Below are 14,323 nucleotides of genomic sequence, written 5' to 3'. Positions count from 1 at the left end.
GGCAGAAGAGCCCAACCCACCTGGCTACAGCCTCCCTTCAGGGAGTTGCAGATCTCAGAAAAACAGGGCTTGAAATATTCAAATAAATTTCACACAGGCCTGTGAGGAGATGTTGAGGTGCTGGAAGGTGTCCAGAGAAGGGCAACAAAGCTGGTGAGGGGCCTGGAGCACAGCCCTGTGAGGAGAGGCTGAGGGAGCTGGGGGTGTGCAGCCTGCAGAAGAGGAGGCTCAGGGCAGACCTCATTGCTGTCTACAACCACCTGAAATTTAAACTTCAAACACCAGTCTGCATCTGAAAGGCACTTTCTCAGAAAGCTTTTCAATCCCCCTCCCCCAAAAAACCAACCCATCAGCAACTTCATCTTGAAATTGTTGAGCAATCTTTAATTAAGTTTGGAATTCTTGTTCTGGTTTCCTTTGAGCTGTTTCTCAAAAGTATGAACTCATCAAAACTGACATGGAGATTTGTTGAGTCACTTTCCATTTGTTTCACACACCCATTCTTGCTGTGATCTCCACATTAAAAGAGTCAGCTGGTTTCCTACAACCTTTATGTGAATGCTTTTGCACTGCTGGGGCTTAATTTCTTATTCAGTTGATGAATACCCTCCATTACTATCTCTGTGCATCTTGAAATGAAGAAGAGTTTGAAGAGCCAAACAGGTGGTGAGATACAGCAAGTCCTTTCTTTTAATTGAATTTATCTAAATAGTTCAAGCCCTGATTTTTTTTTCCCCTGGGTGCTTCTTGTCACTTGGAGTAAATTCAATCTTACCACACAGCATTTCTATTCACAATCTGCAGGGTGTGGGTACCAAAACTGCTGGAGATGGGAAACTTAATGTAGCAGAGAAATAGAGTGAAAAATCCTTTAGCACTTCTCTTGCTTCTGAGATGGCTTCCAGGATTGCACATGCTGAGAAATTCTGTGCCTGTGCTTCAGGAGTCTTGCATGGTAAGTCTGGATTGCTGTCATGGGGCAGCAAGGTGCCCCTGGGGCCAAGGCAGCCAAGGGGATCCTAGGGTGTAGTAAGAAGGGTGTGTCCAGCAGACCAAGGGAGGTTCTCCTTCCCCTATACCCTGCCCCAGTAAGACCTCATCTTGCATACTGCCTTCAGTTTTGGGCTCCCCAGTTTATGAGGGACAGGGATCTGCTGGAGAGAGTCCAGCAGAGGGCTACAAGGATGAGTAGGGGACTGGAGGGCATGGCTTATGAGGAGAGACTGAGAGACCTGGGGCTGTTTAGTGTGGAGAAGAGAAGACTGAGAGGGGATTTAGCAAATGTTTATAAACACCTGAGGGCTGGGCAGGGGGGGACAGGCTCTGCTCACTGCTCCCTGGGATAGGTCAAGGAGCAATGGGTGTAAGTTGCAGCACAGGAGGTTCTGCCTCAACACAAGAGGGAGCTTCTTGAGTGTAAGGGTCCCAGAGCACTGGAACAGGCTCCCCAGGGAGGTTGTGGGGAGGCTTTCAAAACCTATCTGGATGCATTCCTGCGTGATCTGTGCTAGATTGTGTGGTCCTGCTCTGGCAGGGAGAGTGGACTCAATCTCCTTGGGTCCCTTCCAAACCCTAATATCCTGTGAGCCTGTGATTGGATGGTCAGAAAGTGCATTTACCTGTGTAGTCCTATCCTATTGCCACTCTGCTGAGGTTTGGTAATTTGGGCCATTTTCTCTGGCTTGTTAGACTGCTGTAAAGGAACAAAGGGAGCAGAGCACAGCTTCCCCAAGGCCAGTTTTGCTCTGGTAGGAGCAGTAAGGTGTTTCAGTCTGACTGAAAGAAGTATCATAGAATCAGTCAGGGTTGGAAGGGACCACAGGTTCATCCAGTTCCAATCTCCCTGCCATGGGCAGGGACACCCTACCCTAGAGCAGGCTGCCCAGTGCCCATCATGCTTATTTTCCAAAGTGAGCAGAATCACAGAATCAAGCAGGTTGGAAGATACCTCCAAATTCATCCAGCCCAACCTAGCACCCAGCCCTGTCCAGTCAACCAGACCATGGCACTAAGTGCCTCAGCCAGGCTTTGCTTCAACACCTCCCAGGACAGTGACTCCACCACCTCCCTGGGCAGCCCATTCCAACACCAATCACTCTCTTCTCTGGCAAGAACTTCCTCCTAACATCCAGCCTAGACCTCCTCCTGCTGTTTTGAAAGTCTCTTCCAGTCTAAAGAAAGAATGACAGTTCACCACAACCAACTGCACAAAATGCAATTTATCTGCTGGAGATGGACACAGAGTTTAACAATCCCTATGGAGGTCCAAATCAGTGGCAAGCAGTATCAAACTTGATGCTGCAACAGCAAACTGTGACAGCAGGATAAAAAATGATATAGAATCAGTAATATACCAAATTCAACATGTCTTAAGGACTCAATCAGCACTGATTATGGAATTAATATTGAGAATATTGAAAGAGTCTTTGCAGATCCAGGCTGCAGGTAAGGAAGGTGTGCTAGTTTGAGCCTGCTAGAATGTTTTGGTGAGAAGAACTAGATCACAGGCTGTGAAAGGAGAACAAGAGTGATGTCTGATTCACTCATAGGCTTGCTGAGAGGTATAAGAACAAGAATCCAAACATAGATAAGGAAGTCTACTTCTTTTGGGGTCCTCGGTGCTGCATTTTTCTCTCTCTCTCTCTGGCCTCTCTGCCATCTCTGATGAATCCACTTTGCTTCCTAACCCCCTGGCCGAACCTCCATTCTTCCTTGGGACTGGGGTACAGTTGAGAGGGGTAGGGGGAAGGTGAAGGAGTTGTTGGGAGCCTCTCCTGGGGACTCAGGTTTCTGGGAGGGCTGCTGTGTTTCTGTATTGCCTTTTACATTGTGTATTTCTGTATAGAACTGTATCTACTGTAAATATCTGCTTGTATATTGAGCTAAGCTGTAAATATAAGCTTCATTCAATTTCCAGAGCTGGCTGAGTCTAGTCTGGGTGATTTCCAAAGTGTGGGGGGACAGGAAACACCCAAACCATCACAGAATGGGCTGCCCAGTGAGGTGGTGGAGGCACTGTCCCTGGAGGTCTTCAAGCAAAGCCTGAATGAGGCACTTAGTGCCATGGTCTGGTTGACTGGCTAGGGCTGGGTGCTAGGTTGGACTGGGTGATCTTGGAAGTCTCTTCCAACCTGGTTGATTCTATGATTAGGACATGTTTAAAATCAGTAACTGTAATCCTTCAGTAAAGACAGAAACAGAGCAATGCACAACCAACAGCTACCTCCACTCCCAAAACTGTGATGAGGGCAAAGACCTGTAACCAAGCAACTAAGGGAGAGCAGGATGATGTTCAGGAACAGAAACACTGTGTAAAACATCTTGATCTGACATGCAAACCATAAGCATGTAAGGCAGTGCTTGCAGTTAATAGGAACTAGGTAGAGGTGTCAAGGCTGAAGTGCAGTGTTCTGTTTCAGTGGCTGAGGTGAGGAATATATAAACAGCATAAACCAGGAAACTGCAGGACTTTGGGGATTTTCTGGAGACAACCTAAACAGGTCTCTGCTCAGAGTCTTGCTAATCAGTAATTGCCTTTCCCAAGGGATGTTACTTACATCTTATTGAGCCATCCAAAACTGCTTTGACACTTGAGTCTCTCATTTAACTCCTTACTCTAAGTTCTTTATGGAAGGTGTCATATCAAGGGTGCAATCTCTTTTAGAATAGGGATTTCTATATGTTAAAATACACTTAACAATAGTCTCTATCTTAGAGGTCTAGTTCACAAAATCACAGATTCAGTCAGTGTCGGAAGGGACCAGAAGGATCATGTATTTGCAGCCCCCCTGCCATGGGCAGGGACACCCTACCCTAGAGCAGGCTGCACAGAGCCTCATCCAGCCTGGCCTTAAACACCTCCAGCCATGGGGCCTCAACCACCTCCCTGGGCAACGCATTCCAGCCTCTCACCACTCTCATGCTGGAGAACTTCCTCTTAACATCCAGGCTGAATGTCCCCACCTCCACAGAATGTCTTAGATTGGAGAAGCCCTTCAAGCTCATTGAGTCCAATCATTAGTCTCACACTGACAAGTCCCTGACTAAACCAAAGCCCTCAGCACAACATCTAATCACTGTGAATCACTATGGCTGGAAAGGACCACCAGCATCAGCCACTCCAACCTTCATCCCAGCATCCTTCATCACCAGACCACAGCCTCAAGCACCACATCCACTATGCATTTAAACACCTCCAGGGATGCTTGACTCCACCACCTCCCTGGGCAGCCTGTTCCACCTGCTCAGGAAAGAACTTCCTCCCATCATCCAACCTAAATCTCCCCTGATGCAACTTGAGGCCACTTCCTCTTGTCCTATCATTAGTAGTCTGGGTGAAGAGACCAGCTCCAGCCTCACTACAGCATCCTTTTAGGTAACTGTAGAGGGCAATAAGGTCCCCTCTCAGCCTCCTCTTCTCCAGACTAAACAATCCCAGCTCCCTACTCCCTCAGCCTCTCCTCATAGGTCATGTTTGTCAGACCTCTCCCCAGCCTCCACACCGTTCTCTGCACCCACTCCAGCACCTCAGTGTCCCTCCTGTACTGTGGTGACCAACACTGGACACAGTACTCGAGCTGGTCACACCATTGCTGATCCAGGCCAGAATGCTGTTGGCCTTCTTGGCCACCTGGGCACACTGCAGGCTCGTGTTCAGCTGCTGGCCACCAACACCCCCAGGTCCCTTTCCACCAGGCAAGTTCTCAAACAGCTTTCTTTCCAAGTACCTCATTTGCAAGTTGCAGTGTGCTAAAGCACCAATTTGTGGGACTTATGGAGAAAATTATTGTTTAAGACCAGTTCCTATGAGGGGTTTCAAAGCAATTAAAAATTCATCCCAATATTCTGTTTTAATACGTCAACAGAGACCTCTCCAGTCCCTGCTTTAAAGCAGCAGTTCTTCTTTCCACCCCTCTCTTTTTAATCAACATTTTGGTTGTTAAAATTGGCTTTGCCTGAGGGGGGGGGGGGGCAGGGAATATGAGCCAGCAGTGTGCCCAGGTGGCCAAGAGAGCCAGTGGCATCCTGGCCTGCATCAGGAATGGTGTGGCCAGCAGGAGCAGGGAGGTCATTCTGCCTCTGGACTCTGCACTGGTTAGACCACACCTTGAGTCCTGTCTTCAGTTCTGAGCCCCCCAGTTCAGGAAGGACATTGAGATGCTTGAGCGTGTCCAGAGAAGGGCGACGAGGCTGGGGAGAGGCCTTGAGCACAGCCCTACGAGGAGAGGCTGAGGGAGCTGGGATTGGTTAGCCTGGAGAAGAGGAGGCTCAGGGGAGACCTTATTGCTGTCTACAACTACCTGAGGGGTGGTTGTGGCCAGGAGGAGGTTGCTCTCTTCTCTCAGGTGGCCAGCACCAGAACGAGAGGACACAGCCTCAGGCTGTGCCAGGGGAGATTTAGGCTGGAGGTGAGGAGAAAGTTCTTCCCTGAGAGAGTCATTGGACACTGGAATGGGCTGCCCGGGGAGGTGGTGGAGTCGCCGTCCCTGGAGCTGTTCAAGGCAGGCTTGGACGTGGCACTTGGTGCCATGGTCTGCCCTTGAGCTCTGTGGTAAAGGGCTGGACTTGATGATCTGTGAGGTCTCTTCCAACCTTGGTGATAATGTGATAATGTGGAAAGGGAGCAAGTTTGCTCTGAGGACCAAGGAGAATCTTTCTGCAGTGTGTAAAACATTGCCTGAATGGTTTCAGAGCCACAGATCATTAAATATAAATTACCCAGTTTGCTATAAAGAATAGAGGTAGCTATAAGGTTTGTTTTAAACTTGGGAAACCACCATTAAAAAGAAGAAGTAGGAATAACTGGAAGCTAACGTTCATAGAACAGAAGATTGGTTGGATGTATATAACTTGCATGGATGCTTTCTGCAACAGGTTAATGAGCATTTTTGTAAGCCTTTTTCACTTGCCTGTTTGTTTGTTTGTTTTGATAGAGCTAAATAAAAAAACATCAGGGGTTAGTGTTTAGGAGATTTGAACAAGAGATCTGCATGACAGCCAGTGAGTGCCTGCCAATGGCTCCATGTCCCAGGGGAGGCCAGTGACAAGCAGAGTCCCTCAGGAGTCAGTCCTGGGACCAGTCTTGTTCAACATCTTTGTGGGTGCCATGGACAGAGGCACTGAGTGCAGCCTCAGCAAGTTTGCTGACCACACCAAGCTGTGTGGTGGAGCAAGCAGGCTGGAGGGCAGGATCCACCCAGAGGGACCTGGACAGGCAGGAGAGGTGGGCACAAGCCAAGCTCAGGAGGTTCAACAAAACCAAGGGCAAGATCCTGCATCTGGATTTGGGCAATCCCAAGCACAACTCCAGGCTGGGCAGTGAGTGGCTGGAGAGCAGCCCTGAGGAGAGGGACCTGGGGGTGCTAGTGGACGAGAAGCTCAACAGGAGCCAGCAGTGTACACTTGCAGCCCTGAAAGCCAAGCAGAGCCTGGGCTGCAGGAGGAGAAGTGTGGCCAGCAGGGCCAGAGAGGTGATTCTTCCCCTCTACTCCAGACTGGTGAGACCCCACCTGGAGTACTGCATCCAGTTCTGGAGCCCCTATGACAAGAGGGATTTGGAGATGCTGGAGTGTGTCCAGAGAAGGGCCAGGAGGATGCTCAGAGGGCTGGAGTAGCTCTGCTGTGAGCACAGACTGAAAGAGTTGGGGCTGTGCAGGCTGCAGAAGAGGAGGCTCCCAGGGGACCTTCTTGTGGCCTTCCAGGATCTGAAGGGGGCTCCAAAAAAGCTGGGGAGGGACTTTTTAGGCTGTCAGGGAGTGACAGGACTGAGGGGAATGGAGCAAAGCTGGAGGTGGGGAGAGTCAGCCTGGACGTGAAGAGGAAGTTGATGAGCATGAGAGTGGTGAGAGGCTGGACTGGGTTGCCCAGGGAGGTGGTTGAGGCCCCATGGCTGGAGGTGTTTCAGGCCAGGCTGGATGAGGCACTTAGTGCCATGGTCTAGTTGATTGGACAGGGCTGTGCTCCAGGCCCCTCACCAGCTTTGTTGCCCTTCTCTGGACATGTTCCAGCACCTCAACATCTCTCTTGAATTGAGGAGCCCAGAACTGGACACAGCATTTAAGCTGTGGCCTGACCAGTGTGGAATACAGGGGCTGAATAACCTCCCTTGTCCTGCTGGCCACACTGTTCCTGATCCAGGCCAGGATGCCACTGGCTCTCTTGGCCACCTGGGCACACTGCTGGCTCATCTTCAGCTACTCTCTACCAGCAACCCCAGGTCCTTTTCTGCCTGGCTGCTCTGCAGTCACTCTTTTCCCAGCCTGTAGCTCTGCTTGGGGTCATTGTGGCCAAAGTGCAGAACCCTGAACTTGGCCTTGTTAAACCTCATCCCATTAAAGTTATGGAACTCTGAGTAGCTACTACCAAAAAAATCCTGCATATGGCATAAAAGAAAGATATGTTGGACTGGATGATCTTGGAGATCTCTTCCAACCTGGTTGATTCTATGATAGCTTTGAAAGTGATTATCACCTGTTTGGAAAAGCCTTCCTTTGGAATGGCTTCACCTTTCCTTAGAAAAAAGAAAACAATTACATCACTAACTCCATATTCCTATCAAGACACAGGTTAAAAGCAAGTCAAGAATCTGCAGGAGGCACTGATGCCACCCCTGGCAGAGGCATCGTATGTTCATAAAACCTAACTTGTATCTCTGGGAGATACACCTTGTCTGACCACCACACCTACCTTTTGAGTGGGTTTTCTGCCTAGGCAGCACTTAAACAGAAAGGAAAATTCAGGGAGGTTGTAGCCAGGTGTGGGGTGGCCTCTTCTCCCAGGCAAACAGCAATAGAACAAGGGGACACAGTCTCAAGTGGTGCTGGGGAAAGTATAGGCTGGATGTTAGGAGGAAGTTGTTGTCAGAGAGAGTGATTGGCATTGGAATGGGCTGCCCAGGGAGGTGGTGGAGTCACCGTCCCTGGAGGTGTTGAAGCAAAGCCTGACTGAGGCACTTAGTGCCATGGTCTGGTTGTTTGGCTAGGGCTGGGTGCTAGGTTGGGCTGGCTGATATTGGAGGTCTCTTCCAACCTGGTTGATTCTATGATTCTATGATCTACCTTAAGAAATGTCCCAGTTTAGGTGGAGATGACAGCTCACAGCTCACTGTGTAATTGAAACAAGAACACTCATCTGACCAGGGCTTACACTGCAGTGCAGCTCAACCATGAGAGGTGGTAAAAGGTGAAATACCAAACCAGACACAAAGCTACAGAGATGTAAGAATAGTATTAGAGGTGAAATACCAAACCAGACACAAAGCTACAGAGATGTAAGAATAGTATTAGAGGTGAAATACCAAACCAGACACAAAGCTACAGAGGTGTAAGAATAGTATTAGAGGTGAAGCACCAAACCAGACACAAGGCTACAGAGGTATAAGAACAGTATTAGAGGTGAAGCACCAAACCAGACACAAAGCTACTGAGATGTAAGGATAGCATTAGAGGTGAAGCACCAAACCAGACACAAAGCTACAGAGGTATAAGAACAGTATTAGAGGTGAAGCACCAAACCAGACACAAAGCTACTGAGATGTAAGGATAGCATTAGAGGCGAAGCACCAAACCAGACACAAAGCTACTGAGATGTAAGGATAGCATTAGAGGCGAAGCAGCAAACCAGACACAAAGCTACTGAGATGTAAGGATAGCATTAGAGGCGAAGCACCAAACCAGACACAAAGATACTGAGATGTAAGGATAGCATTAGAGGCGAAGCACCAAACCAGACACAAAGACACTGAGATGTAAGGATAGCATTAGAGGTGAAGCACCAAACCAGACACAAAGACACTGAGATGTAAGGATAGCATTAGAGGTGAAGCACCAAACCAGACACAAAGCTACTCAGATGTAAGGATAGCATTAGAGGTGAAGCACCAAACCAGACACAAAGATAGAGAGATGTAAGGATAGCATTAGAGGTGAAGCACCAAACCAGACACAAAGCTACTCAGATGTAAGGATAGCATTAGAGGTGAAGCACCAAACCAGACACAAAGATAGAGAGATGTAAGGATAGCATTAGAGGTGAAGCACCAAACCAGACACAAAGATAGAGAGATGTAAGAACAGTATTAGAGGTGAAGCACCAAACCAGACACAAAGATAGAGAGATGTAAGGATAGCATTAGAGGTGAAGCACCAAACCAGACACAAAGATACTCAGATGTAAGGATAGTATTAGAGGTGAAGCACCAAACCAGACACAAAGATAGAGAGATGTAAGAACAGTATTAGAGGTGAAGCACCAAACCAGACACAAAGATACTCAGATGTAAGGATAGTATTATAAACCCCAGCAGCCTGAGTCTGATGATTTCCTCGAGGCCATAAGCCCAGGGAGATATTCAAGTTAAGTGCTGCATACAGAAACCCACAGTGACATGGAGGAACACACAATGCACAAACCACAACACAAAACCTATCAATGAACAAAATATTTTGGCAAGTTTATGCCTTTTTTTTTTTCTCCTAGCTACATAAAACCACTTAATGAAAGAGAATCTGCAGTTTGTAGTACAGCTCTAGGATAGTGATTAACAGAAAATTGGCATTTCAGGTGGCACTTGTTATTAATGACTGTAATATATGTTTAATGACTACTCTTGTGTCTCCCTCATGTTCCTGTGGCAGTAATTATCATATTGTTCTAGGTATTGTGATTGGGGGGGTGGCAATTTTAAAGGGTGCAATTTACTTCTGATTACTGTATTGTGCCACATGAATGAGGATGCTTCGCCATGGTGCACGATGCCATGGGAAGAGAGAACAGCCACTGCCTCTCCCGAGGCTGGATGAAGGGGCAGGAAATTAAATGTCAGTGTGAACTGTGAAATCATTTGCCTGCATGAGGGTTTCTTTTTTTAAACCTTCAAGAGGATTTAAATCCCACACACCTCCTTCCCACCCCCCCCCAAAAAAAAAACAGTGAAAAAAAACATTTCCAAAGGTGGCTATGGTATGGAAGTAATCAGGCTAAGATATAGAATTGACCAAGTTGGAAGAGACCTCCAAGATCATCCAGTCCAACCTAGCAGCCAGCCCTAGCCAATCAACCAGACCATGGCACTAAGTGCCTCAGCCAGGCTTTGCTTCAACACCTCCAGCAACAGCAACTCCACCACCTCCATGGGCAGCCCATTCCAATGCCAATCACTCTCTCTGACAACAACTTCCTCCTAACATCCAGCCTAGACCTCCCCTGGCACAGCTTGAGACTAGATGGTGAATTTTCCAGAATGCCTTTTTCCTTACATGTATTCTGAGATGTTGAGATGCTGGAAGGTGTCCAGAGAAGGGCAACAAAGCTGGTGAGGGGCCTGGAGCACAGCCCTGTGAGGAGAGGCTGAGGGAGCTGGGGGTGTGCAGCCTGCAGAAGAGGAGGCTCAGGGCAGAGCTCATTGCTGTCTACAACTCCCTGAAGGGAGGCTGTAGCCAGGTGGGGTTGGTCTCTTCTGCCAGGCAAGCAGCAACAGAACAAGGGGACACAGTCTCAAGCTGTGCCTGGGGAGGTCTAGGCTGGATGTTAGGAGGAAGTTGTTGGCAGAGAGAGTGATTGGCATTGGAATGGGCTGCCCAGGGAGGTGGTGCAGTCGCTGTTGCTGGAGTTGTTGAAGCAAAGCCTGGCTGAGGCACTTAGTGCCATGGTCTGGTTGACTGGATAGGGCTGGGTGCTAGGTTGGGCTGGCTGATCTTGGAGGTCTCTTCCAACCTGGTTGATTCTATGATCTGAAGGTTGAACATTGATACAGCACTGTTCGTGTTCCTAAAAAAAAGCCATGCTCATCTCTGCATTAATTAGGCAACAGATTTTAGCCAGGAAGGGTGAGATCATCACAAAGTGACTGTGCTTGAAAGCCTGACACTTCAGATGAATGCTATGCAGCACAGGGACAGCAGCTCAGGTGGATCTTCACTGTACGAAGCAGGCACTGGATAAGAAAGCTCTCAGGGCACTCTACTCTGCCAAGAGGCTGACAGATCTCCTTAGCTCTGCCTTTGTGCACAGGTATCTGAGTATCTGCAAGCCTTTCACAATCTCTACTAGAATGGATTACCAGAAGCTCCCAGAACCTATCCTCAGGCGCTGCTGTGATCATTTATCTCTGGATACAAGATGTTTTAATGCAGCTATCTTGCTAATGTCACAGTCGATGCTAGCACAAGCCCTATGAGGAGAGGCTGAGGGAGCTGGGATTGGTTAGCCTGGAGAAGAGGAGGCTCAGGGGAGACCTTATTGTTGTCTACAACTACCTGAGGGGAGGTTGTGGCCAGGAGGAGGTTGCTCTCTTCTCTCAGGGGGCCAGCACCATGTCGTGGAAGGGATCAGAGCCCTTTTGCCTTATTGCAGAATTTTCATTTATACACAAAACTGTGGCTCAGAGGCCTTCCATCGAAAAAGTCAAACCAATATTTCCTATCTGCTTGCACTGCCGCAGCTGCTGTACCAGCAGGCGCACAGGCCTTGAGAGCATCTCTCTCTCAGGGAAGCAAAGACATAAACATGGCTATGTTTTGGAAAAGGGGTTCAAATTCTCAGACATTGTGACCACTCGACAAACATCTGCTGGGGGCTGACCCCTGGCTGGTTCCATACGTTGTTTTTGGTAAGAATTAGCCAATTGTATAGGTTGATTACAGCTTTGTACCAATCTGTAAAGTTAACGTGAGTCTGACTGAGTTGGTTGAACACACCTCTTCTGAGATACTATAAAAAATGTACCCACTTGCACCTCTGGCTCCTTACCTTAACTTAGCTGGTCCCTCGCTCTCTACCCTGCGCCTCTTTTGCTCGATACCCTGATCGCTGATCACACACGCACACACCCGCGGCATTCGCATCGCAACCAACCAGCTCCAGACGGCACCGTTCCAGACAAGGGCCCGATCCTTATGAGCCCCGGGAGTCAGCATGCAGCTCGACCGGACCCGTGGAGCCTCGGACAACGCGCCTTAAAATCCATAAAGACTTTGAAACTTCTCTGAACTGCATTTGGGACAGTGAGTAATTGATAAACTTCTATTTGAAACTGAATAACTTCTCAAGACTTCAATGAACTCTCTCATATCATAGACTCTCTTCATTTTAGTCATTCTGTATATTAAATCTCAACTACGAACCAAGAATCTACGTGGGATAATTACAAATCAGTTTGGGGAAGGGATTTCTGGTGCTTATAATATTAAATCATTTATACCTTTTTACAAAACATCGGCCTTGCATATCATTACTTCAAACCTACCCCCCCCCCCCAAACAAACTTTCCCGTCCGTGACACACCAGAACGAGAGGACACAGCCTCAGGCTGTGCCAGGGGAAATTTAGGCTGGAGGTGAGGAGAAAGTTCTTCCCTGAGAGAGTCATTGGACACTGGAATGGGCTGCCCGGGGAGGTGGTGGAGTCGCCGTCCCTGGAGCTGTTCAAGGCAGGACTGGACGTGGCACTTGGTGCCATGGTCTGGCCTTGAGCTCTGTGGTAAAGGGTTGGACTTGATGATCTGTGAGGTCTCTTCCAACCCTGATGATACTGTGATAGACTGTGAGAGCCAGCATTACTGCCCTAGGTGTGTTTAGTCATAGGCTCCCTGACCTCCACACTGTAAGCTCCACCTCCACCATGTCCCCACTTTTCAGGGGATTTACACTCTTCCATTTGTGTCATTGTTTGAATAGTTTCAGCTACTAAAGAGTAAGAGGTCCAAGAACAGAGCATATGAGGCTGTTGCTGGGACACTGATGGCTCTTCTAAGGATGGCTTGTGTTTCTACAGAAGAGTACCAACCTTCTGATGCTCACTTGTTTGGTTTTAAAGCACAACACACAGAGCAAAGCTAGCGCACCCCAAGGCTAAGTCTGAGAGAAACCAGGCAAGTAGTACTGTCATTTCTTTACATCTCCATTTTGGGTAAGTCAGCAACAAAAGAAAATCACTTTGAGGTTAACTGAAAAATAGTTCTGAGAATGTCACAGGTGGGACCTATGGAAGACCAGAACCCCTCTGAGTAGGAGACTGAGGAAAAGGAGTAGCTCCAGAACTGCACACAGGACTCCAGTGGGGTCTGGGGAGAGCAGAGCCAAGGGGCAGAATCCCCTCCCTTGCCCTGCTGCCCACACTGCTCTTGCTGCAGCCCAGCACATGGTTGCTGTCTGGGCTGCACTCCCACTGCAAGCTCATGTTGAGCTTCTAGAAGTACTACTGTCTGCATTTAAGTCACAATCTGACAGATGGACAGAAGTAACTAACAGCAACAGAATCCACAGCTCTTAGAAATAAACTCTGTTACATGCTTAAACACCTGATGGAAGGGAAAGCTTGACATTAAGAGTATTGCTACATTCATCATGTATTTTTTCCTTATCTTTTAAAAGAATTAATTTGGAAACCACCAAATAGCTAAAGGAAGGAAGGAAGAAATGAAAAATTAAGTTAATTAACACTTATGTGAATGCTGTATCTAAAAGAAAGTAAAACAACATCAAAGATCAGAATTCATAGAACAATAAGAATGCACATAGAACCATGTTAGAAGAGACCTCAGAGATCACCCACTCCAACCTATCCATCCAGTCCAAACATATTCTTGTTTGCAATTTATTTTTATATAGAATCAGTCAGGGTTGGAAGGGACCATAAGGAACATCCAGTTCCAACCCCCCTGCCATGCCCAGGGACACCCTACCCTAGAGCAGGCTGCCCACAGCCTCAGCCAGCCTGGCCTCAAACACCTCCAGCCTTGGGGCCTCAACCACCTCCCTGGGCAACCCAGTCCAGCCTCTCACCACTCTCATGCTCAACAACTTCCTCCTCATGGCCACTCTGACTCTCCCCACCTCCAGCTTTGCTCCATTCCCCCCAGTCCTCTCACTCCCTCACAGCCTAAAAAGTCCCTCCCCAGCTTTTTTGTAGCCCCCTTCAGATCCTGGAAGGCCACAAGAAGGTCACCTGGGAGCCTCCTCTGCTCCAGCCTGCACAGCCCCAACTCTTTCAGTCTGTGCTCACAGCAGAGCTGCTGCAGCCCTCTGAGCATCCTCCTGGCCCTTCTCTGGACATGCTCCAGCACATCCACAGCCTTCCTGCAATGGGGGCTCCAGAACTATTTCTGTATTTAATGATGCCATGTTGTCCCTCAAAGTTAGTAACAGTGGTCTTCTGATACATAAAACAAGTCAGACTTGTAAGGGAACTTGTGGGAAGCATCTTCTACAGAAACAGGTGGAATAATTTGGGAAGACAAAGGTTTTCAGCATTCAGAAAAGAGATGAGAAGGATAACAGCTTTTACCTACCCTACCAGAGACCTGCTTCTCCTTCTAGACTGTGTT

The sequence above is a fragment of the Pogoniulus pusillus genome, chromosome 18 (genome assembly GCF_015220805.1).
Source record: "Pogoniulus pusillus isolate bPogPus1 chromosome 18, bPogPus1.pri, whole genome shotgun sequence".
Classification (NCBI taxonomy): domain Eukaryota; kingdom Metazoa; phylum Chordata; class Aves; order Piciformes; family Lybiidae; genus Pogoniulus; species Pogoniulus pusillus.
This window is presented reverse-complemented; position numbering follows the sequence as displayed.